Genomic DNA, 25,813 nt, shown 5'->3' on the forward strand with positions numbered 1-25,813 from the left:
TTACACCATTACATGCTGCAATTACAATTAAAGATTTTCAGCTGATGAAAGGCATGTTCACTGCATTCTCATTACCTGATATTTCCTTGCCAACACTCAAGAGTATCATGATTTTGATGAAACAAAAACAACTCAAGGAGCTATATTTGCTCAGTAACATCAACAGAACCTTTCAGGGAGCCCTTTGCAATTCCCTTCTGCCCCATTGCATTTTTTCACCAAGCTATTTAAAGATGTAGTTTTCATTAATACCTCACAGAACTTGTTGGCTGCCAAAATCATTAATAATTTCTGCTGATCCAGCATGATCTCTGTGAAACATCACAACCTGTTAGGTACATAGAGCAATTTTGGCAGTGATCCAGTTGGATTTGGTCTTAAGTTGACTCAGATCAGATCAGTTAAATCAAATCACTTAGTGCCAGCAATGCCTGGCAAATAATGTGCTTGCCTTAAGTATCCATTATTTACAACGTCCTCACAGCAATAGCAGAATCAGACAGATGGGTCAGGGCCAAAGGACAACACCTTAACATTCTCTTCTTTCTCCTTTTTGACTTATTGCTGCCAAGGATCACCCCTCGGCTTCCCAGCCCCATAAATGTCATCAAGACCAATCACCATTCTGACGTTTGGTCCATTTTAAATCATCCCTTTTGAGTAATTGCCTAGTGTCAGAATATGAATCTTTTAATGGTTAGGGACTTGAAATTTCCTATGGATTTACCCTCTGTGTGGATGTTTAATAATTGAAAAGCTCTTCCTCATTGTATCAGTTATGAGCAGTTATGACTCTCCTCCAAGTAACAGAAAACCTGGTCTAAAGTGTCTTAAGTGAAATGGTGATTTATTGTCCCGACCAAATGAAAAGCGCAAAGGCTCCAGGCACTGTAGAATATAGAGATCAAAAACAATGTCATTGGACTCTTGTTCCTCTCTCATGGTTTCTCAGTTCCACTTCATTGATTACAGACAGGTTTTCTCTCCCAAATTCATGAAATAGCTGCATGCCTTGGGATCTCACATTGGCTCAGTTTCAAAAGCTGTGGGAAACACCGGTAGCCACTGTGTGAGCATTCGTGGTAAAGTCCACATTGTACTTCACTGGCTATATTTAGATCACATGCCTGTCACTAAGCCCATCATTCTGATGAAAGGAATGGGGTGTTCTCATTTATCTGGAAAACCACATATATCTGCCTTTGGATCAGGTTTGATCAATCCTACTCCTACCATATGGGCTGAGAGTTGCAAGTTGAGACCGGTCTCTAAGAAGAAATGAAAGTTACCAAGAATAGTGAAAATGATGAAAATATCCCATCCTTTAGTCAAACAAGATTTACCTACTTAGAGGTTTCTCTCATTAACCCATAATCGATTCCTTGTGCTCTCCATAAAAAAAAGCTATGTCTCTTTTCTCTGCAACCTGTCAATTCTTGAAGCAACAGCCATGTTCTTTCTTCAGCATACAATATGTTTAGAATCACTAGTTAATGCAACAGGATCACTTAAGTTTTATGCAAATTTAAGGTATTAGAAGTTTAGTAGACAGATCAATGACTCTAATCCCTAGAGGCATAGCAGAATTACTCCATAGAACACTTAAAAAGTAAATATGCCTGGGGATAAGCTGCACCAGATCTACCACCTCAGGCTTTGGGAGGATGCTGCATAAGGGATATGTATTTTTTAAAAGCTTCACAGCAATTCTCATACATTCTCACACACAATTTTACTTATGAACCATTGATCTTTGTAGATGGAGGGAAATTATAATCTATTATTCTCTATCTGACCAAGCAATAGCAAAAGAACTTTACCCTGTACTAACTGTCATATTTCAGAGGTACAGAGGTAAATATAACCTATTTATAGGGAAATGACCAGAGTGAAACTATGCTTTGAGAAACAGAAGTAACTGATTGCATGGATAGTAAGAGTAGCCAGAAACTAGAAGAAGGTTGGGGGGGGGGGCGGGGACAGTATCTCAGGAGTTATTTCAGAAAATTGCTAGAATTCATCTATCCATTTATTCAAGACATATTTGATGAGTGCAAACTATGCACCAGGCACTGAGCTAGATAGTAGTATTAACATGACAACTCCTGGGGTCTGCTAGAACAGAGCTTATAGTTTAAGACTCAGACAGATATTCCATTTTTTTGTAATTTGTTTATTCATGAAAGACACCCAGAGAGAGAGAGAGAGAGAGAGAGAGAGAGAGAGAGAGAGAGGCAGAAACACAGGCAGAGGGAGAAGCAGGCTTGATGCAGGGAGCCCAACATGGGACTCGATCCCGGGTCTCTAGGATCATACCCTGGGCTGAAGGCGGCACTAAACCCCTGAGCCACCTGGGCTGGCCCAGATATTTCATTGTTAAGCTGTTTTTGCCTGCAGACCCCAAACCAAAGTGGTTTAATAATTAGAAAATTATTAACTCAAGACTGTTAGTGTACATGTAGGAAAGAAATCGAGGTTAAATATGTAAATGGCTCACTGACATCGGTAAATACCCAGATACTTTCTCTTTACTCTGCCAGCATTAGTGTTGGCTTCATCCTCAAAATGATTATAAACTGTTTACTGCAGTTTCAGAGACTAGATCCAAATACAAAATAACTAGAAGAAAAAGAAGACTGTCTTTATTTTTATTTTCATCACATAAGTGAAGACAAGAGTCCCAGAAGTCCTCCATCAATTTTTTTCTTACATCTCATTGGCCAGATCGAGGATACATAAAAGTCCTTGCATCCATCACTGGGGAAGAGGGAAGGGATTATTATGACTGGCCTAAACTGTATCTGGATTATGTGGATGTTGAGAGTGAACCAAAATGTCTGCTACAGACATTAATAAATTTCAGAAACAAAAAATTATGAATGTGAAGTCCTATACTATATTTGAAATCCTCTACTAGGGAAGTGTGATATCTAGAAAGATTTTCCTGAGGAAGCTTAATCAGAAAGCAAGAAAATGAGTAACATTTGAATGAGTAAAGAGCAGAGAGGGAAAAGTTTTGAGCAGAAAGAAAAGTGTGTGAAAAGTGTTCCAAGGCTGGGCAATGAAGAGTCATAGAACAATGGAGAATCATAGGAATATTACTACTTCTGCTGTAAATGAGAGCCAAAATGAACAAAGGGATAAAAATGAGAATTTGGGTGTGATGATATTTTCTTTGAGTATTGGTAGTGAGAATGTAGAGAAGTGGACTGTTGTCTAGTTAGAGGGAGAACTTGACAAGACTTAATGAATCAGGTATAGTTTGAGGGAGTGTTTCAGGGAGCAAGGAAATGTATGTGACCAACAATGGCTTTTGGGTTTCCAGGCTTGGTCAAGAGAAATGGTTCATGTTGAGATTGTACAGCAAGAAGTATAACAGAGTAGCAGAAAAGATGTGCCCACAAGGATAACAGGTTACAGAGGGGCTGCATTAATGATCCTTAAATCTGTCAGTGGCTCCAAAGCCTAAAAAATGTCTGCCCTTTACTGTGAAAACATAACCAAGTAACTCATCAGAGTCCCCAGAGTTCAATGGATTTGGGTGAATAATGCCTCTTGGTCCAAATGAAATCATTAAGTGCCCAGACAGGAGCTGTTTTCATGGAAAGCATAAGACCTTATCGTTAAGTATGGGAGTATTCAGTGTGGGCAGAATGGGTTCCCTGAGGCACCCTTAGCCAAAAAATAAAAAGAAAAAATAAAGAAAAAAATAGCTTCCTAGTAGCCAAAAAACAAACAAAAAGTAGTATTTCATCATTGGACAAAATCTCCCTTACTAAATTGCTAAAAGGCACATAAATTGCAAATAATAACCCTCCATATAATCTGAAAGCATAACCCCCTCAAATATATCATAAGGAATTTTTTCACTTATATTCTGTTTGTGATCTTATTATATTTTCAAAAGAAACAACAACAATGTATTTCAGTTTACATGACTATGGATGTAATTCTGAGCCCAAAAATAGATGGACACTATTCAGTTGGTCTAATCCATCTTTTAAAAAATGGTAGTAAGAATGTGTTCTCCTGTTGGGATACAAAATGTCATTCACTCAATCTACTAGTAACATCAAGCAATGTCTAATCCATCCATTCATCTGTGTTTAACATTTCCTCATTTCATTTTAAATCTCCTCTTTTTATCCTACAGCTTTATACAATCTTACCTCTCTAACTAGTCATCCCACAATGTAGCTAACATTCCAAATAGCACAAGTACTTAACTTAAAAGTAACATGTAAGCCTCACTTTGTGGAAACTGGTACTTGCAGTTCCCATTAACACAGTGGGAAGTTACACACTTTATACTCATCCAAACGATATCTTGATCTTTGAGCTTTTGGAATTGACTGCTTTTTTGATTACATCTTTTGACCAGATAGAAACTACTGCTGTGAAAGATATTACTTTATTATGCATTCATAGTTTGGTTGTTGTATAATGAAACATGAATTTTACCTGACGAAGATGTGATCAAACACTTCCTTCCTCCTATGGTACATGTGATTGTGTGAATTTAAGTATTTAACAATTTGATCAAATAGGCCTCATAGAAAAACACACACATGCCCTCATTTGAGGTTATTATTATGATCACAATATCTTTTATTACCATTGTTCACATCTTATTGTTTAAGCCCTAGAGTTGCATAGATACTTCTATCACTGAAATTAATGACCCCCCTCTTCCCTATCTCATTTCTTGTAAGAAGATCAAAGATATATTGAGACATCAAAACAAGGATGACTGTGCTTAATGAGTTTGGGAACATTTAAAAATGAAATAGTAGTGTCTTTCTTCCATGCTGGAGCCATACTGAATTCTAGACAGCTTTGTTCTCATTTTTTTTTTCTTATCTCTTCAAACACTTAAATGTAATATTCTAGGAGGTTTCATTTGTAAGCAGTTTTGAACTCTAAAACTAACAAGCAACTTTTGTGCCTGGGGCCCTTGTTTCATTTGTTCAACATGTATTTATTGAGCAAGTACATACTCATCAAGACTCTAGGCGCTGAGGATACAGCAATGAACAAAACTGGGGGGGGGGAATCTCTACATTAGTAGAGTTTATAGGAAACTAATTTCACATTATAGCATACACATGTGCATGTGTACATGCATACAAAGTTAAAGGAAATGGGCAATATCAAGAATATGGAACCTCTGATAGGTAAAAGTAGAAGAAATTCGTTTTAGTTAATTAATAAATTATATTAACAATATCAAGAAAATTAAGAAAATAACATTTATTGATTAACTAGTATTTATCAGACAAAATATTAGGTATATTTAAGTACTGTAACACCCACAGAAATTTCAGTATGATTAGCCTGGGTTTCTGATGCATCATCTATATGTGAACAGTTTTGACTCATGATAATTTCATAGGGAGCATCATCCTATTTTTATGATTTAGATATTACTGCTATGTAATTAAAGCTGTTTTTGTCAAGGTGAACACATTACTAGCTGGTAATACCTAGCAATCTTAAAATAAGTAAAAATAAAATAAAAAAATGATTTTGATGTGATTAGATTGTCCCTCATAAAGGTTCATATTTAGATAACATGTTTTCTTCAGAGACAGGTAAAGAGAAAAGTTAACCATATAGTCTTTCAATTTTGACTCAGTGCTATTTGTAGACCTGGTTGTTTGGGTGGCAAATGCATGTACATAAAGTCTATTTATGCTAATAATTTCACTGGAAAAGATTTATTAAGCAAAAATTATTTTGAAAAGATTCTTCGGGGAAATGAACTTCCTAAATTTCAAGCAGATAGTCTTACCTAAATATATGTCTGTGTAAGAGATTTCCTCATGTTTTGAAAGCCTTACTCTTTCACTATATATGAGATAACCCACAATCTTCAGGTTGTGTTTTTAATTTTTATCATTATTTTTAATGCATGGATTATGAGATCACAATCAACCTCTCAGGGAACAGGGATGAAATCTCTCATTAAGAAAGAGTCAGGGAGCAGGGATGAAATCTCTCATTAAGAAAGAGTCGAGTGGCTCAGTTGGCTAAGCTGCTTACTCTCGATTTCAGCTCAGGTCAGGATCTCAGGGTCCTGGGATCGAGCTCTGAGTCTGGCTCTGTGCTCTGTGGGGAGTCTGCTTCAGGATTCTCTCTCCCCCTCTGCATCCCCCCAACTGCTCGCTTGTTCTCTCCCTCTCAAATAAATTTTTTTTTAAAAGAAAGAGTCAAGTACTACCTACTTTTGATAGCCATAAATAAGTAATATCTACCTTAAAATATTTGAAACATCTACATCCTATATGCAATGGCAATGCAAGGAACTAATATATGTGTTATTTTGAAACTGCACACTTGGGAGTACTTGAATTATGAGGGGTTCAGAATATGCTACCCCAAAACAGCTGCTTTGGCATATTGATTATTTTGAGCTGAAGGCACTTGAGAAATTGCGAATAAAGGAAGGTCTCCACGACCTTTCCCTTTTTAATGAAAAGAAGATTCACAGAATTTCCCATGATAAAGATGTTCTCCCTCTACCAGGAGGAGAACATTCTTATCACCAAAGACTAGGAATAGACACCAGATGGACCTGTACAAATAACCCTGCTAAAATAACACTTATCTTCCATTAGTTCCCCCCATATATTTCTCATCTGTCCCACATTTAGCTGCCCCTAGCCCAAGCCCCATTGTCTTATCATATTATGACAATTCATCATTCTTTGTTTAAAAAAGAATATAACCTTTTTGGCTTAACAGCTTCTTTGGGTCATCATTTTCTTTTTGAAGACTCCCATGTGTACATAAAAATCCTAATAAAATGTATACCCTTTTCTCCTGTTAATCTGTTTTAGGTCAGTTTAATTCTTAGGTCCAGCCATAGAAGCTAGGAGTGTGGAAGGGAAATTTTCCTCCCATGCAACTACATTTTGATGAGAACTTTGGTAACACCTTAGGGTCTACAGAATAAAGCTCAGAAACCTCAGCAAATGTGATGTTGACTTCTCTTACCCACTGACTATAACATATCTCTCCAATTTCCATTCCTCCTCCTGTCCTCCTCAGCTGGTCAGCTTGTCATGTTTCACTCTGTTTCTTGGCTCTGCTTCCCCCTTCCATGAAATCTTTCCCATCCTTTAAACCTAACAATTCCTTCTCATTCATCAGTTCCTGCCTCAAAATCACACCTTCTGGAAAGCCTTATACAGACTTCTGGTCTCCTATAGAGGCACATTTATATCCTTACACATATAATCTTTAATTGTATGTATGCCTGTATAACCACTTCATTTTTGGCATAGTTTATCAGGCATTCTTTTGAGCCCCCTGGTGACATCCTTGAGGTCAGGGTTTATATTCTGCATAGAGGTTGGAGAGCTCTATTAGTAAGAAAAATGAGACAAGCCAACATTTTATTAAATCCTTTTTGCCATTTTACTTTGTTCTTAATATATTCTGTAGTGGAATGATTTCACTGTTAAACCCTATTTTCATTATCAACTTTAGTTTTTATACTATTTTGATTAACGTCTTGCAGAGGATTAGTGTCAGTATTATACTGTTACTGAGGTGCAATGATTTATCTTCCCCAATTACTTATATTTTCCAATAATTAAAAGTTTGTTTTAACTGCCCAGTGAATGGCTGAGTCTGGCTGTTTGCTTTTGTGGTGTAAATGAGGCTCTGATTGGTTTTCTATTGTAGGATGATGCTCCCTGCTAATCTTAGATGATTGTTTTTATGCTTTGCTGTGTTTAGTGTCATCAACAGATAGAAGATGCACCCAGAATACACAGATGACAATTTGCCCCTTTGCCTGTGTTACCTGGCATTGCTTGTGTTTGCACTGGGCTAGGGAGGAGGCTGATTATACTTGGTCTGCATTTAATTCCATAACACAAGCCTGAAACCTGCTGAATCTTACTGTGTTTAGAAAAAAAAGAAGAAAAAGCCTATTATTTAAAATAAGGAATACTACAGAGAATTCAGTGAGCTAAGGAAAACTGTTCCATCTTGTTTTTAACCCAAATGAGCCAAAGTTAACATTTGAAAGAATAACTCTTGTCATTTTTCTACATGTGTCAGGCACATGCCAAGTGGAATTGTTGTATAGGTTCTATGGGCTAGGACTGTGCGTATTCCTTCAGCTTCATCTTGCTGCATATTAATTTTTTTTGGATTTGTAGAATTTTATTATTGGGAGAATGACTAAAGATTATAGTGTAACTAGATTTTATTCTTTTATTATTATTATTATTATTATTATTATTATTATTATTTTAAACAAAGAAGGCAATTTATATAAGACCACATAACTAAGAAGTAGTGGTACTGGAGATTAACCCCTTGTTCATGTGATTACAAATTCTCTATTCTTAAAATCCTGTAATAGGCTTTTACTGCTTCAAAATGATGGCAAAATCATATATACTTCTTTATAGTCAGCTGCCCCTTTCATTAAATACATAGAAAATGAAAAGGATTTCTATACTCTGCATCTATTTCATCTATTGCATTTTACTCTTTCATAATTTATTTTCTAATCATATTTAATTACTTTTTCTTTTTTTTTTCAAATTTTTTATTTATTTATGATAGTCACAGAGAGAGAGAGAGAGAGAGAGAGAGGCAGAGACACAGGCAGAGGGAGAAGCAGGCTCCATGCACCGGGAGCCCGACGTGGGATTCGATCCCGGTTCTCCAGGATCACGCCCTGGGCCAAAGGCAGGCGCCAAACCGCTGCGCCACCCAGGGATCCCTTAATTACTTTTTCTAATCAAGAAATATTTATCGATCACTTTTTATATACAAGTATATTTTAGGCTTTATAAGGGAAAACTGTAAAAAGCCTAATTCCTGAGCTTACAAAGTTTACAGTCTTATTGGAGATATTAGACATGTATGCAAATAAGCATAATAAAATGCAACATGTGACTAATGTAAACTCAGTTTATTGAAAAGCCTCTACTATTTGGAGTAAGACAGTGAAGTGCTTTGTTTCCAGACATTATCTTCCTCTCAGGTTTTACAGACTGATTCCCTCATTTTCCACAGCTCTTTTAATTAATGACGTATTTTGCTCAGATTTCATAAATTTTTAGCCACTTTGGGTTAATAAAAGTTTTTTATTCAAGTATTTGAACCTACTCTCAGTGCATTTTAAAATTTCAGGGTGCATTCACATTCTCCCTCTTCCCCTTTCCTCACTGGAAGCTGGCACTCTAGCTTCAGTGACTGGAAGAAGAAGATGTAGGGATGTGGAGCTTGGGCTGTATCTCAGACACCATTGGTCTATTGTCTTCTATGTCAGAAGAAGAAGAAAGATCAGGAAAAGAGCAAGTTATCTTCTTAGGTAACTGGGAAGGATGAATTCTTCTTCACTATAAAATGAGTGCCCAGCAAGTTGTCTATGACCTAGATAAAAATGAGTGCCAACACCCAACTTGTCCCCAAGAAGAGGAACTCACCTTAACTCTGTTCTCTTCAGAATTTGAGTGCTGAAAGAGAGCAGGCTACCATGTCTGGCTGACCTTCTGGTGATGCATGTCCCCTGATGCCCCTGTCTCCCAGAAAGACTGCAGCCCCAAATCCCAGTCACCTCCTAGAACAACTCTGAGATCTAGGAGCACACATGCAAGCAATCTTCCTTACTTCTCAGGAGCTAGAAGCTAAAGTCAGGCAGTAGCCTTCACTGCCCTCTTCCTGCACATCACTCACTTGGTCAGATCTCACTGGTTCCATTTGCCCTGTTGTTCGCTGCATGAGAAGACAAGATCCCTGATCAGACATTTGCTGAGAAATGGAATGCTATTGCCCTGTAAGCCCCCATGAACTGTTTTGAGTGATTCTCTCAAAGCACCCTTCCCCTAAGACTGCATTTGGTAGTGAAAGCAACTCATTTTCCCCCCAAAGGCATTTTCCTCTCTTCTCTACCTACCTCTGTCAACTGGCAGCCTGTAGTCTTACCTTGTTGGGTAATATAATCTTCTAGGATTTGATTGCTTCTATTATATCTTATGAAGGGTGTCTTCTTTATTTTTTGAATAAATAAAAGGTAATCTGTGATTATTTCCCTCTCCAGTTCACCCATCCCCTCTGCAACCTGTCTTCAAAAACTCTCCTTCTCCTGCTGTCCCCAGTAGTTTCTATTGAAGGAAACAGAAGGGCTTAAGTTATTTAACTATACAGAGCAATTGAAGTCTTATTTGTAAAAATAGATTTGTCTTTCATTTTATTAGTAAGTACCTCATCTTCTAGCCCCATCTTACTGAGAAGAGCTGAATAAGCTGTGAAATTCTAGTGTTGCAAAACTAGAGGAAAGCCCTGTCAAATTTATTTAAATTGATTTCATTTATTTCTAGCTTTCTCATACCAGTAGCAAATGATAAATTATTAACATAAATAGCAAATACATTGAATACAAACAAATCAGGCAGAAGAATTGACTAAAAGTCTACAAGTTTTGGCTTTGCTTCTCTAAAGAGAATTGAATTCTCCTTGAATTCTAGAAAGTTCTGAGTCTGTCTTACTGCATTCTCAAATTATCCTAAAATTAATATTAAATTATTACTTGATGTTGACAACCTTGTCATTCAACTTGGTTCTCTCACTGATTCCTCCATCTCTTTCTGCCCAACATCAATATAGCTCTAATTTCATGGAGAGACAAAATGGATCTATAGTCAGAGTGTCTGAATTTGTGTCCATATGAGCACTTACTAGATAATTAATTTTGAACAAGTCATTTCATTTTACTCCTCAAAATCTGTTACAATAGAAATTGGGTTACCCACCTCACAGAGCTTGATTCAGTTTTAAATGAAATATCAGATGGAGAGTACTTAAGAATTATAAAAACTTGGTTCTCATTAATGAGTTTTATTTTATATATTTTGGAGTGGGCCAGCAAAGCAAGGTTTATCAAGCAGTAGCAAAGTGATAGTACAAAGCTCCCGAGGAAAGAGGGGACCTGAGAGGGTTGCCATCAAAGTTTCTAAGTCTAGGGAGTTTCTTGGGCTTGTTGGAGGGCTTTTTAATCTGATGAACTCTCCCTGTGTCATTCAGTCAAGCTTTTGTCATCTATCTATCATGTGGAAAAGGGTGGAGGGCTCTTTCCAGAGTGAGTGGAAAATCTTTTAAGGATGGCTTTCTCTTAAGGCCTTAGCCCCCTTGTCCCTGCTTGCCTTACTTCCAACTATCCTTCATCATTCCCCCTCTCAAGAGGTAAGCCTAACTGCCATTAGAGAAAAAGGGTGAACCCATCAAAGCTAATTCCTGCTGGTCCGGGGCATTGGATGGGGTGGCACTCAGGGTTCCTCTCATTCCAGCCTATCAAAGGGTCCCCTGTAGAAGTCTGATTGGACCTCCATGTGAGGCTCCGCCTTTTGGAGTTTAATGACCTTTCTTATGGAAGATACAAAGTAGGTTAAAATAACATTTAAGAAGACTTATCTGTGTCTTTTTATCCCTTCAAGACTAGTCCGGAGTCCTCTCTGGGTTCACAGAGGTATTTCATTTCCTTGTTGTTAGTCCTTATTGGGGACCAGGGTTTAACTCTAGAATGATGGATCCAGACTTAAAATTCAGGTATCTTGATTGCTGTTATTTTTTTTTAAGATTTTATTTATTCATGATAGTCACAGAGAGAGAGACAGAGAGGCAGAGACACAGGCAGAGGGAGAAGCAGGCTCCATGCAGGGAGCCCCACGTGGGAGTTGATCCCGGGTCTCCAAGATCACACCCCGGGCCAAAGGCAGGCGCCAAACCGCTGCGCCACCCAGGGATCCCTCTTGACTGCTTTGTTAAAGTGGCTAAAATACTGTATCAGGCCTTCCCAGAGGGGGGCCTCTAGAGAAGGGGATAAAGAAGAAAGAGTTTAGGAAGCACTTAGTCCCCTGGGACTAAGTGGGACAGGTTGGTTATTTGGGGCTGGGAGTTGGGAAGCTCCTGAAAAGCATGTTGAAACCTTTGAAAAAGAATGACATGATTTATCAGATTAAAGACTTCCTTGTCTAGCAGTAGGTCATTTAAAAGGAAGGGTTTCCCATATAAGATCTGAAAGGGACTCAACCCCCTTTTCATGGGGTGTTCCTAATTTGTAAGGCAATAAGGAATAGAGGCACTCTATTTGACTTGTCTCTTTTGCTAGTCTTTTGAGGTGTCTTTTAATAACTTCATTCGTCCTTTCTACTTTTCCTGAGGATTGAGGTCTCCAGGCCCAGGGTAAGTGATAATTAATTCCCAAAGCCTTGGATACTCCCTCTGTTACTTGAGACTTGAAGAAGGGGCCATTATCACTCTGAAGGGACTGGGGGAGTCCAAACCGAGGGATGGTTTAATTTACTAGTAGTGTCTTTATTATTTCTGAGCCTTTTTCAGTTTTACAGGGGAAGGCTTAAACTCAGTGCATGAAGGTATCTACCCAAACCAGGAGGTACCTGTACCCATCCATTTTAGGAATGTGTGAAGTTCATTTGCCAATCTTCCCCAGGGTAACTTCCTATGTGTTGTATGCCTCTGAGGATTTGCTAATGGGAGAATAGGTTATTCTTTGTGTTTCCTGTCCCAGAGTAATTTTTTTCCTGTTTCAGAGGTAGTTTGATAGCTTCAGGAATCAAGGGAACAGACAGCTGCCAGCCAGCCACAAGCCACCAGATCCCTATCTTTGCTTAAATATCTCATTTGCTGTTGAGCTGGTCCCAGACGTGGGTTCGGATACCCAAGGCCATTCCTTTTCTGTCACATACAAGCTGTAAGCCCTCACTGTAGGAAGACTTAAAGCTGGGGCACTGAGCAAAGCCTTCTTGAGATTTTAAAAAGCTTTTTCCTACTTTGGATCTCACACTAATAGATGGGTACCCACTCTGAGTGCCCTTGATCAACCAGTAGACGGAATGTGTTATTTCTCCATGTCTGGGGATCCATGAGTGACAGTGTCTTGCTATGCCCAAAAACCTTTCCAATGAGGGAAAGTTGTGGGGTCCTTAAGGTGAATAGGAACAGGCACTGCTGTTACAGCCTGACCCACTTCAGCCTGAGTCCCAGAGGTAGGGAAGGATTAGTATCAGCCTCTATTGAGGGGAGGCTACTGCTAGTCTCCTGAAGGGCTATCAATATGAGAGTTAATATCTCTACTTAAGAGAAGTATGGGGCTCTCAGGCATTAAGCCTATTTGGAAAAGACCTAGATGTAATCCCATTTGTCATCCAAATAAAACTTTCCTAACAATTACCCATGACACCTTTGATACAGACAATATTAACTACCATTTTAACTCAAGCTTGCTTGACCTTCAGCAAGCCTAGATAGAATCATTCCCAGTTCTAAAACTTGTCAACTCAGACAGATGAGTAGATGCCATATTTTTTCCACCAAAGTGGAAATATGCAGCCCATGTCAGGCTGGAGAAGACAAGGAATGTACCCAAAACAAATGGAGTTCTGGTGGCTGCTTGGAAATATTCCTTAAAGTCTCTGTCCTGAGGTAGACTAATGACAGTTGGCTCCAGTTATAGCCATTAATGAGGGAGAAGCCCCCACGTACTGCTCAATACCTTCATGATGCATACTTGGGAGTGATGGCAATACCTGTTCCCAGGTGGATCATTAGGGTCCCAGTTGGGAATCTTGAGATGGTACAGCCTGGGCTCCAGTTGGAAACTGAGGCCACCCACGGGCTCATCTGTCCCTTCATCCCCATATCTTTCAGCAGTGGCCAAAAAACCACACTTTTCTGCTTCAGTGAGGGTCTGGTTTAACAGAAGCATTACATCCAATTTTGGAAAACTTTGAAGTCTCCTTTCATCTCAGGTCTTGTAGTGGCACCTCCCCTTGGTCCTCTTTCTTGCAGAGGGTAAAGCCCTCAAGCACAGGCAGAGGTTCCAGGACGGGGCAGGACAGGTAAGGGGACCTGATCTTACCCTAGGAAAGATGGAGCCAGGGATGGAGATTCCCTGTGGCCTCAATTTGCCTATCAACTTTTGATGTGGATGTGATGTTCCTTTGTTCGTTCCCCTGCTCCCCACCCCAAGGCAGGGGAGTCTGGAAGAGATCAGCCAGGAGGCTAGGATCAATCCTACATTGCTTAGATCAGAACAAAAGAAAATCAGATGCCCTTTTTCCCAGTTAAAACTAGAAAGGTGAAGACCCTCAGGTGGCCATGTTTCATCCTACAACTTATATTGTGGCCCCACAACAAAAGAAAATGAGTTGCATTTGCCCAGTTAAAACCAGGAAGGTGTCTGAGTAAACAATATTGACCAATACTCTTTGTATAGCCTATAATGCCCACATGGGACTCTGAAGGAATAAGGGTCTTGGTCAGAGAATTACCCCTCTACAAGAAGAGGGTAAAAGGCACCCCTTACCTCAATTTCTTATAGTTGACCAGAGAGACTTGGAAAGAGAGGAAAAGGCATTTCTCACCTCAGTTCCTCCTCATTTTTTCCTGTTGTGTAGCCCCAGCTACTCACCCCACTGACAGCCAGAGGCCTCCTCTTCTTTGCGAGGTGCTGGGAGTAGTAGTCATGCTTACCCAGGCTTGACCCTACCTCCAGAGAATAGCCCTGGTGCCCTCACCCTTAAGACTCCCTTAGAAGTCAATAGATACACTAGACTTCTTTTAGTTGAATTGTTCTTTCTGGCAAAGCCATATGGAGAGACAAAATAGGGTACCCATGGAGGGCAAATTCACCTGGGATAAACCCTGGAGGATCTGAGAAATTGGGAGAACCCTTAGGCCTTAGTTCTTTTGCCTTGCTTCGCCATTCCTTCCCATAGGTGGTATAGCCTGTAGGAGGAGTCAGAAACAGGAGACTGTTCTCACTGTTAACAGGGAACTGTGAGTGAGATCCCTTGGATACCACCTGAACCACTCACAGGAGAATGTCAGGGAGACTATCCTGGGCTTTCCCACTCATTCTTGTAGGAGAGGAATCAGCTGATAAATGAGTAGTAGAAGAGTTTCTGTCTGGATGCCCGAATGGGCAATTAAGGAATCCTTCTAAGAGCCACCAAAGGGTAGCTTTGGTCAAGCCCTTCAGTTGCTGCTAGGTTTTCCCTAGGTTCCTCACATCTGGTGATCTGCTCCAAAGGAGTTTTGAGTCCTTACTAAACTGATATTCCCAACTTCTGTTGTGAGATCTGTTGGAAAGAGCCCAGAGAGCCTGTCACCCAAGGCTTGAGAATGGTAGCCCCACTAATTGCTCTTACATGGCTGATGGATGCCCATTGTTTCAACAAACAAAATGGGCACAGAAAGACAGAGAAAGAGAGGGAGAGCCCTGCCCACTACTCACAGTTGTTCTTAATGATGGTGGATATCTTAGGCTAGCAGCAAAGCAAGGTTTATTGAGCAATTACAGAGTGATAGTATAAAGCACCTGAAGAAGGAGGGGACCTGAGAGGGTTGTCCTCGTCAATGATTTTTAAAAGCACATAACTCTATGTGAAACTTAAAAAAAAAAACACATCTTTTTTTTCTTCCTTTCTCCCTTCCTTCTTCCTTCCTTCCTTCCTTCCTTCCTTCCTTCCTTCCTTCCTTCCTCTCTTCAGTTTTTTTGTTTGGATTTTTTTTTTTACTTTTTAATTAAATAATCCAGCTATAAGTACAAATACAGGTTTCATATTTGAAGCCATTTAAGGTAAATTCTTTCCTAGTTGTTTTAAGTATGAATTTGCATGTATGTGAATGGATTCCTTTATTAGAAATTTATGAAATCCTATCACAATTGTTAAGTACTATGCTAGGTGCTGAGACACAGCAGGGTATAAAATCAGATGAAGCCTTAGGTTTTAGTCTGCTTTTCAAGCTTCTTTATGAATGTGGCCACTGCTGTCAGCATCTTACCTGCACTGTACCTTCATAACGTATGAAGGTATTTTCTGTGTTATATGGAAGAGGTTTTGGTTCAAGAAAAATTCAGGTCTCCCCACTGGCTGTGGGGTAGGGGCACCAGAAACAACACAAATGTTTCTATTTCATTTTAAACGTTTTTATTCCAGAGCAGAGGTGGATAAACTATAGCTGGTTGACCTAATCTAGCTTTCTGCACATTTAGCAAACAAAATTCTATTGGACCATAGCCTTACTGATTCATTTGCCAGTCATTTATGGCTGCTTTTGCGCTACAGTGACAAACTGAGTACTTGTGACAAAACCTTATGTTTTGTCAGACTGAAAATATTCAAAACTGAAAATATTTATTGTCTAGCCCTTTACAGAAAAAAGGTTCTTGACCCCTGCTTTAGAGAAAAATCTCTTCATCACTGTCCATCACCGTCCTGGCTCTCTAATCAAGCCAGCAACATGATACAATTGACTCTATTCTAACTACAATTAACTGTTCTTTGCTCTGATCTTTCTTCAAATAGAACCTACCCTGCCATTGCCTTTGAAGAAACTTCCCCAGATGGCCTTGTGAGTTCTTAGCCTCTCTTAGTTCCTGTGGCCCATGCCATGCATACAAAACTAAGACATTTCCTGTGGTCACGCAGAATGGTGACTACCTCAGACTTTGAACTCTAACTGTTTTAACATTTCTCCTGATTCAAAAACAGGTTTTCTTTTAAAAGAGTATTTGGTCAGAAAATCTCTACTAATTCAGAGGGTAATGTAATGGAGACTACCAGGGAGCCAGAGCTGCTAAGGTAAAAAATTGGCTGAAGGTCTGACAGCCACTCCTGCTGCAGTGCCACCGCCTACTTCTGGCCAGTCTGACAGGCTCCTTCAGGCTTCAGATAGTCCTGTGTGTTCACATTTCGGCAGAACTGTGGACACTGGCCAGCAGGTGCCTCTTGTTCTTGTTCTGCCTGAGATCTTTTAACTCAGAAGGAGCATGTGTTCCTTCTTCCCTGTCCACTTCCATATTCTCGGCAGTTACCCCTGTCCCATTTATAACCCCACTGTAACTCATCTACAAACTTAAGAAATGTTTGAGAGTGGAAATTATACGGACAAGAATTGAGTAAATGCAAGTTAAGACACACTGCACTCTATTAGCTGGGTGACTTCAAATAATTTGATTTACTTTTCTAGGCCTAAACATCACCACCCTGGATTTAATAGTCATTTAACAATAGTGGTTATATCTTGGCTCTATTAATCACCAGGAAATGGGCAAGTATTTATCTTTCTTCCTTGCAATGATTCTTTAATACTGCATGACTAAATTTTAGAGAAAAGCAAAGAATAAGTAAATAAGGCCACACTACTGATTACCAACAGAGCTGGGATAAATAGCCACTCCTCCCAGCTTTAAAATCCCTACTCCCCCTTCCCCGCCCCAATCCATCCAGTTTACCTGTAGCTACTGACCCTAAAACATGATCAGTGTTCTGAGGTCTGAGACTGCAGGAAGGCCCCAAGTGTAGCACTGACTCAGTCTCACTGAGACAGAGGTGATAGAGCAAGGAAACTGGGCTCTTTACCTGTGGATTAGGTCTTAGTAAACTGAACTCTGTGTTACAAAACAGTTATAATATTTAAAAAACAGGAGTTGCGAGAATATCAAGTAATAGAAATGGGAAAGGAAAATAATATATAATTTTTAAGCATAAATGTAAGCCAGTGGCAATCTATAATTTAATTGACTAGGACTTGGTTTTTCCACTACTGGGAATACGTATTTTCATATTCTACATAACCATGGTTAAATGAGGATAAAAATTGTTCCTTGATTTAGGACTCCAGGTCATTTGTTGATTCCTGTCTGATTTTCTCTAATAGGTTAATGCTTTTCACAAGGATGGGTTCCCAGAAAGACTTTTTTTTTTTTTTTTTTTTTTTTTATGAAGTCCTAGACCCACTAAACTAGTTCACCATTTACCTTGGCTTAGAACTTTAATTTACATGTTGTTCTTAGTTTTCCACTTGTCCTGAATTTTAGTTTTACCCAATCTATAACTAAGAGAAATTGCATAGAGAAAATATTGTAGAATGATTAAAAGAAAGGATGTTTTTTGAACATGATTTTTTAAAAATCCATCGACCTGTTTTCACAAGATTGTCAACTTATTGTGCAATGCTTTTCTGACTTCAGTATCCATGAGATTCTAGTTCAGTAAGTCTGGGATTGGGCCCAGGAATTTGAGTTTTTAACAAGCATCCAGATGGCAGCAGGTAGATCATTGGACCACACTGTGGAATAACCTTTAATTGATTACTGTATTGTTAATATCCTACAGGGTGGCACAGTGCTAGGTACTTAGTAATAAATTAGTTGAATGGATAATCAAACGGGCTAAAGAGAAATGAGACAATGTGAGGTGTTCCTTTATTCACTCAGTGATTCATTGTTTCAGCCCTCAATGAGTGGCTATCATGTACTGAACTTTACAGTATTATTTGTGTATGTGTATAGATACAATACATGTATGGACACTATAACTAAAAAAGGCACTTTATGCATACCCCATGCTTCCAAAGAGCATGAAATATAGTGAAGGTTTTGAGAAACTAAAAATGTCATCTCAAGGTAATATTTAGGCTTTATTAAGGTGATAAGTGTACAGAGAAGTTATAACAATAAAAATAGAAAAAAGTAATGTCTTACCTTTTATATAACTATTATATTAAATGAATTATGTGAAAATAAGCTGGTAAATTGTGAAAGGCAATATATATGGAAATAATAAGATTTATAAATCTCTACCCCCTTTATAGAGATAGCAAGGTCTCCCCATCCCCATTGAGTGTGTTGACCAGATGCCTCGGCTTATCTTCCTTACCCCACAGGGTAGCTAATTAGATATCTCTATGTAAATTTCCTTCAAACGAAGTATATGTTGCCTGTTTCTGAGGCATGAAATCTGCAGGACTGAGGCTCTATGCTAATGACGTGCAACCTGAACTTTAAAATGTTTTACAGACTATAGTAGCTATTAAATAATTACTTCAACTTCTGGAAGTAATAAAAACCCCTGTCTTGAGATTGCCTGAACAGAGTTTATCTCTTTACTAAGTATTTAAAATAATACTGTGGTAGGATAAGCTTTAAAAATTGCTTCACTGTATCCTTGTTATTTGAGCACTATACATATATTTTACCAATATTCAGAATAGAGGGTATGAACTTTTTTCCTAGGATCCTTGCAAGATCTAAACTTTACATGACAGTGGACTTCAATAATACTCATTGAACTTGCATGAGGTTCATGGAAAACAGCACATTGAAAATTCTGTGATAAATTACTAGGAGTTTTGGTTGACAAGCACTTTCGTACACTTTTCCCTTTGAGATGTAGTATTGTTTGGTTTGTCCGATATGTGATTCCAAATAATGAGAAGTGAAAGAAAAAAGGTGAATCTTCTATATATTAATCAAGGGCTCATCTAGACTATATATCCAACATGACGTTTCCCACACAGTGTATCTAGTTCTTAAATTGCTACTTGATTTCTCAGTGAGTGTGTCTTCATGTGAGAAAATACAAAAAGCAGAAAACAAACCTATTTATCTTGGCAGCAAGTACCTTGAACTATGAATTCAATGAGTCTTAAATATATAGAATCAGAATTGAATACAGCCAACCTAATGGTCTGTTTTGAGAAACATCAGTCCTTTTGTCCTTTATCCTATACAGAAGGCACACTAAATTATTCTGTGTCCCCAGATACTTTCCATTTAGTCTGTATTTTGAGACACTTGATGGCTAGGAGATTTTAGGAGCCTTTAACAGAAATATGATGTAAAAATAAAACAAATTCAAGTTACGAAAATGTTGAGAGTCTGCTCAGAACACCATCAGCATCACGTCCCATCCTGGCAGTCCACGTGGAGCTGCGGCTGAGTCCACTGCATGAAAAAGCTCCTCAGTCCAGGCCTGCTCCACTTCAAACTTAAACTAAATGTATTAGAACGATATAATGCCTCTAAAAGCAGATTGCACCTTATAGCCTTCTTTTTCAAGGAGTTTAAAAATGTCTTAAGAAAGGGTGATGCCTCTTTGGGATTTATGATTATTACTCATGGGCTTTATTGCTCATTCTGCTTTTCCACAACACCCGCATCACATCCACCGCCGAGCATCCAGAGGCAGGCTCGTTGCTTCAAGTTGTTTTGACAATAATTTATCCTAGAGTCTGACTCCATTGTTCTGCATGTATTACATAGAACTTCTATGGAACATCAAACATATTTATTGATAGGAGAAAATTGTGTCTTTATGAGTGTTTCTGTAATGAAACAGGATGAGGGATGTGGAAAGTCACTGGCAGTTTCAGTTCAAGAGGCTCTCTTCAGGAAGAGAAAAATGGAAATGTTTTTATGAACATGAAATAAAACTCTAAAAATGATGAGATGTTCTTCTAATATCCACTCTTCAATAATATATAGTCATAGTGTCCTCTGTGAATGAAGAGGGCACTGCAGATTCTTTCTGGTTGCCAGAAGTGTTAAGTGTTCACAGTTAGAAGCAATGAGCATTACACACTTCTCCCTGTGTTTCCTCACAGCCTGGACAGTGACTACTCTCACAGATGTTAAGACCCTTTCTGTAGTTGTTAGAAGGATACTGATTACCGATTTAGGGAGAAGTTCTTAATCTCCTCCTGCATCCGGGTCCCTTCCCTCCACAGACATCAGTGCAAGTGAAACAGGGTCTTAAGTTTAATACCATTGACAAGATAACCCTCCCTCTCTGCAGCACTGGCTCACCATAAGGCTATTACCTTGTTGGCCATGTACCATATCACTTTGCTGCCTGCTAATGCTTTGCTCCTTTCTTTTCTTTTCTCTTTTAATTTGCATTTAGAAGAGCTAGCAACCTCACTTGGCAAAGCTAACTGCTGATGTAGCTAACGATAAAGCACTATGGCATCACTTGAATCTCAAAAATTAGAAGAAAATAAAGAGCTAACATATATTACTTTTTTCCAAAAGCCAGAAGCTACTTTAATTTTGCCAAAATTGTGTTGAAGAGTTATTTCAGTGTGGGCTAGGTCATAGCATTTGAATTATGTGGAAAGGTCAAATTGGAAAACTACAGGGGGTGGGAAGGAGTTGATTGAATGAGAATAAAGACTGTTAAAAGACAATGCGACATATAGGGACACTTGGAATACACCACAGCAAGAGAGGGTTTAATATTTTACTTTGCTTAGTTTAAAATTGGAAGAAATCAGTTTAGATAGACACAGCTTTTCTATAAAGGATGTTATGGAAGCCAAACCTCCCAATATACTAGGTAAGGATGAGTATGGTTATCTAAGTATCCTAATTATGTACCTGCCCAAAGTGAAAGATTAGGTTAGTTAATGGACAACAGAGTGATTTGACATAGTCCTTCCCTTTAAGGGGCTTATAGTCTACTTCAGTCCTTTTATGTTTTGAAATATGTACATCTTTCTTTCTCTGCAGTAGGCCTTACTAGTCTAAACATGTCTATGAATTCAGCAGCTTCTTCTCCCTAGAGGACTGGAGAATATCACACATAGTAGGAATCTGAAATTCCAAAAGATGACTTTATAGCTTCCAGACAAATGGAGCTTTCTACTAGAAGAACTTTAAAATTAAGGAAAACCATGCAAGGCTGATGATGCTAACTCAATTTGTTGAAAACAAACTATTTCTTCCCCTCCCCATCCCCCTTTTCTATATGTGTATGATTCAGGTAAGATTAGTGTCAGAATCAGTGAATGTCAAAGTTGATGTAAAAATCTTTAAAACTAAGAATTATTTTAATTCACCCTTATATGCTCCCTATACTTCCTATCTCCTTGAGGATTTTATCATTTATTTCCCTTCTATATCTTAAACATTAATTTCTCAGAATGTTGCAACTTCAACATTTTCAAGTCTCTCTCATCTTATGGAAAATAACCCAAAATACCACCTTGGCCCTACATATCTTCACAGAAGTCCTCTTCTTTCCATTGTCAAGTATCTTTAAAGAGTTGCTTTACTCAAAGTTTATACTTCTTTAATTTTTGTGCATTCATCTCAGTATAATATGAGATTTAGGCCCACTAATTTCACTCTTCTAACCATTGACCTCTATGTTGCTAAAGCCAAAACATATTTTTCATCATCCTTCTTGTTTTCTTTGTGGCGTTTCGTTTCTGAAAATCTCTCAGCTTCCAGTACACTACACTTGCTTTTTTTCTACTCTTTGGTAGAAAAAGTACTTAGAAATTGTAAGTTCTCGGGATCCCTGGGTGGCACAGTGGTTTGGCGCCTGCCCTTGGCCCAGGGCGCGATCCTGGAGACCCGGGATCGAATCCCACGTCGGGCTCCCGGTGCATGGAGCCTGCTTCTCCCTCTGCCTGTGTCTCTGCCTCTCTCTCTCTCTGTGACTATCATAAATAAATAAAAATTAAAAAAAAATGTTACTCAAAAAAAAAAAAAAAGAAATTGTAAGTTCTCTGTAAAGGTTTATTTTCCTCTTTCTTTAAATGGCAGTGTTTTCCCAGGTCTTCTCCAAGCCTGTTAACTTTTTTTTTCTCCGTTCTCCTTGGGTGATTCTATTTATATTCATGGCTTCAAGCATAACCTGGAAAGCTATGATATCCAAATATGTATTTTACGTTCTATCTGGATAATAAACCCGTAAGATATTATGTTATCAATTATTCAAAAAAAGTAAAATATTTGTGGACATTTTATTTGACTTTTATGGTGTTTAGGAGTTAAGATAGTAGTGATAAGCACAATGATAGTATTGAGAGAGGACTCGTTTTAAGTCTTGAGTCAGTTATTTGACCTTGAGTAAACTGCTTTAATTATAAGCCTTGTATCCTTCATTTGTAGAATGAAGTACCCACTTCATAAGATTTCCATGAGGATGAAGTGAGATCGTAATTGTGAAATTCCTGGCACATAGATGGTTCACAATAAATAGTAGCCCTTATTGTAATAAAATGATCTCTTGAACAAGTTTCACTTCTAATTGTAGAAAGCCGAAGTAGCACTCTGAGCCCAATCAGGAGACAAAAACAAAACAAAACAAAAAACAAAACAAAACAAAAAACAAACAAAAAACATGTAGTAGGCTAAAGCAGAACAGTTTAATACAAAGAATTATTGACTCTGACAAACATAACTATAAGATATAGAGAAATTCTATATGGTAAGGCTGAGAGAGAATACCTAAGAAAGGATAAACTTGAAAAGGGTATTAACAGATACAGAGATAATCTAGAAATCACAACACTGTAAAAATGTGTTCAAATACTGGAGAAAATGTAGTTTGGCTCCTGGAGAGCAGAGCTGGCCACTGGTATGGCCAGGCCAGAACTGCTGTGCAAACAACAGGCCACCTCCTGAGGTATAGACAAAGAACAGGTGATAAGAAAACGGTTGCTGGATCTGTAGTGGGAATCCAGGTGCCAGTAGGGGTGAAAGGTTGTTAGAACTTACTCTTTGAAGAAGGACTGACTTGGTGTATGACCTTCTGGACACAAGTAGCTTTATGCAGGCTGTGCTAGGCTTGTCAGAGGAGTCCAGGCTGTCTGTAGAAATATCATTGCCAGGATGAGGCTGAAAGATCAAAAGACCACATCCTGGGCTTGTGACCGCTAAGTAGTTCTTTACCAGATGTCCTCAAACCCACACTGCCTATCCTCCTGGATAATGCTGTGAAATGGAGGAAGTCTCTACCTCCTGCAAAATCTCCCCTGCTGCCCTCTGCTGAGAAACTTAACATTGTAGATTTATTTATTATTTTTTTAACATTGTACGTTTTAAAAGAGAAATGCTTAAACCAATTCTGTTGTTTACCATATTGGAGGTGCATTTGGAAATGAAAGGCAATGAAATGATAACTGACACAACAGATAGGTTTAACTAATACAGAGATAATCTAGAAATCACAACACCATAAAAATGTGTTCAAATACTGTGTTTTGCTCTATAGTTCTTTCAGTTCCAAGCTTTTTGATATGAAAAATTGGCGTATATATGTATAAGGTAACTTTAGTTCATAATTTAAATATGAATACCTATTAGCATCATGATAGCTTTGCATGTGCTAGAAGATAATTTAATGAATTACAATATAGCACATCAAAGAGTTGCTATGGTCTATTGAATCAAAAATCCAGTTCTTGAAAACAGCCTAAACATAATTTACCTATCCAATGTCAGTTTAAAGTTTGCACAATAAGCCACAGTGAGTTTTAAAAATCTCATATAAATAATGATCCATTTAATATGTTTTGCAAGGAAATATATTTTAAACAGTCTTTTATATTTCTTTTATATATTCTAAGAGAGGGCTCATTTTTCCCCATTACCTAAAAATGTTTCTCAGTAAAAATAATATAAAAATTACTATGTTGATCATAATTCCAGGAGAAAACTAAAAATCCTTGAAATATAAGCTTAGTTGAACTGCTATTATAGCAAAGTGGCATGGCATTGGAATAAGTCCCATCAGTTATCAGGTTATCTTTAATTCACAATTTACCACTAACCACTTTGTAACCTCAAGAACTGTTTCTTCTATTTCTCTAATTTATTTATCTCTAATAATAATTTTTACTAACAACTGACCATTTATTATACCTCAGACTGTGATGAGTACTTTTGATTTTTATCACAATTCTTTTTTTATATTTAAATTAAATTAGCTAACTTATAGTACATTATTAGTTTCAGCTGTAGTTTTCAATAATTCATCAGTTGCATATAACATTTCTTAATACAGCAACAAGGTCTTATTTTCATCACTGCTCCGATGGAGAAAGTGAGGAGAAATGTTGCATTACCTGTTTAAGAGAATCACTTCAGAAGCAGAAGGGCTGGGATTTGAAGATTTTTTTTTGTCTGTCTCAAAAGCTCCTACTGATTTTAGACATGTTTCTAACTCTAGGTCAAAGTGGAGATTTATATTTCATAATCAGAGGTGTTAGAATTGATGGCACTGCTTCTCAAACTTTCATGTACACATCGATTGCCTGAGGACTTTCATCAAATACAAGCTCTAATTTAGTAGGTCTGGAGTGAGACTTGAGATTCCAAAAAAAGCTCTCATTTGGTGCCGATATTACTAGTTCATAAACCATACTTGGCATAGAAAACGTAAGTGGCAATGGGATTGGAACAGACTAAGATATTAGTGACATCTGGATAATTTGAAGATTTCAGCTCCTTGGCATTTATCTGAAGGACTTGAAAACTTAGGCTCACACAAAAACCTGCACATAGATGTTTATAGCAGCTTTTATTTATAGTTGCCAAGACTTGGAAGAAACCAAGAAGTTTTTCAATACGTGTATGTGATAAATACAAACAAAGAAATATTATTCAACACTAAAAAATGAGCTATCAAGCCATAGGAGCACATGGAGGAAACTTCATGCAAATTACTAAGTGAAATAAGCCAATGTGAGAAGGTCACATACTATATATAACTTTGACTATATGATGTTCCAGAAAAGAAAAAAAAAAAACTGTGGACACAATAAAAAGATGAATAGTTGAAGGGAATATAGGGAGAAGATGAATCATTTTCCTTTGTTTGTTTGTGTTAGGGCACTGAAAATATGCTATGATATTATAATAGTGAATAGATGTTATTGTAAATTTGTCCAAACCCATAGAATGTAAATATCAAGAGTGGACCATAATATAATCTATGGACATTGGGTGATTATGATGTGTTACTGTAGGTTTATCCTTGGCAAAAACTAATAAAAATAATAATTTATATTTATATTTATAGTATAAATATGCAAATACAATAAAAATATATTTTATATTCATATTAATTAAATAACAATTATTATTTAAAAAAAAAACTCGGCGAATTACTTTGATGATGAGAGAGAAACTCTGCCTGTGTAGAGCATGATGTACATGGAAATCTCAATACTTACCTCTTAATTCTGTTGT

General features: G+C 37.9%; 1 long non-coding RNA gene across 1 annotated transcript in view; it reads left to right on the forward strand.

Moving 5' to 3' along the window:
- Positions 1–25,813, forward strand: part of LOC121494299 — a 923,457-nt gene that overhangs the window by 672,435 nt on the left and 225,209 nt on the right. The gene's annotated exons all lie outside the window — the stretch shown is intronic.

The sequence above is a fragment of the Vulpes lagopus genome, chromosome 7 (genome assembly GCF_018345385.1).
Source record: "Vulpes lagopus strain Blue_001 chromosome 7, ASM1834538v1, whole genome shotgun sequence".
Classification (NCBI taxonomy): domain Eukaryota; kingdom Metazoa; phylum Chordata; class Mammalia; order Carnivora; family Canidae; genus Vulpes; species Vulpes lagopus.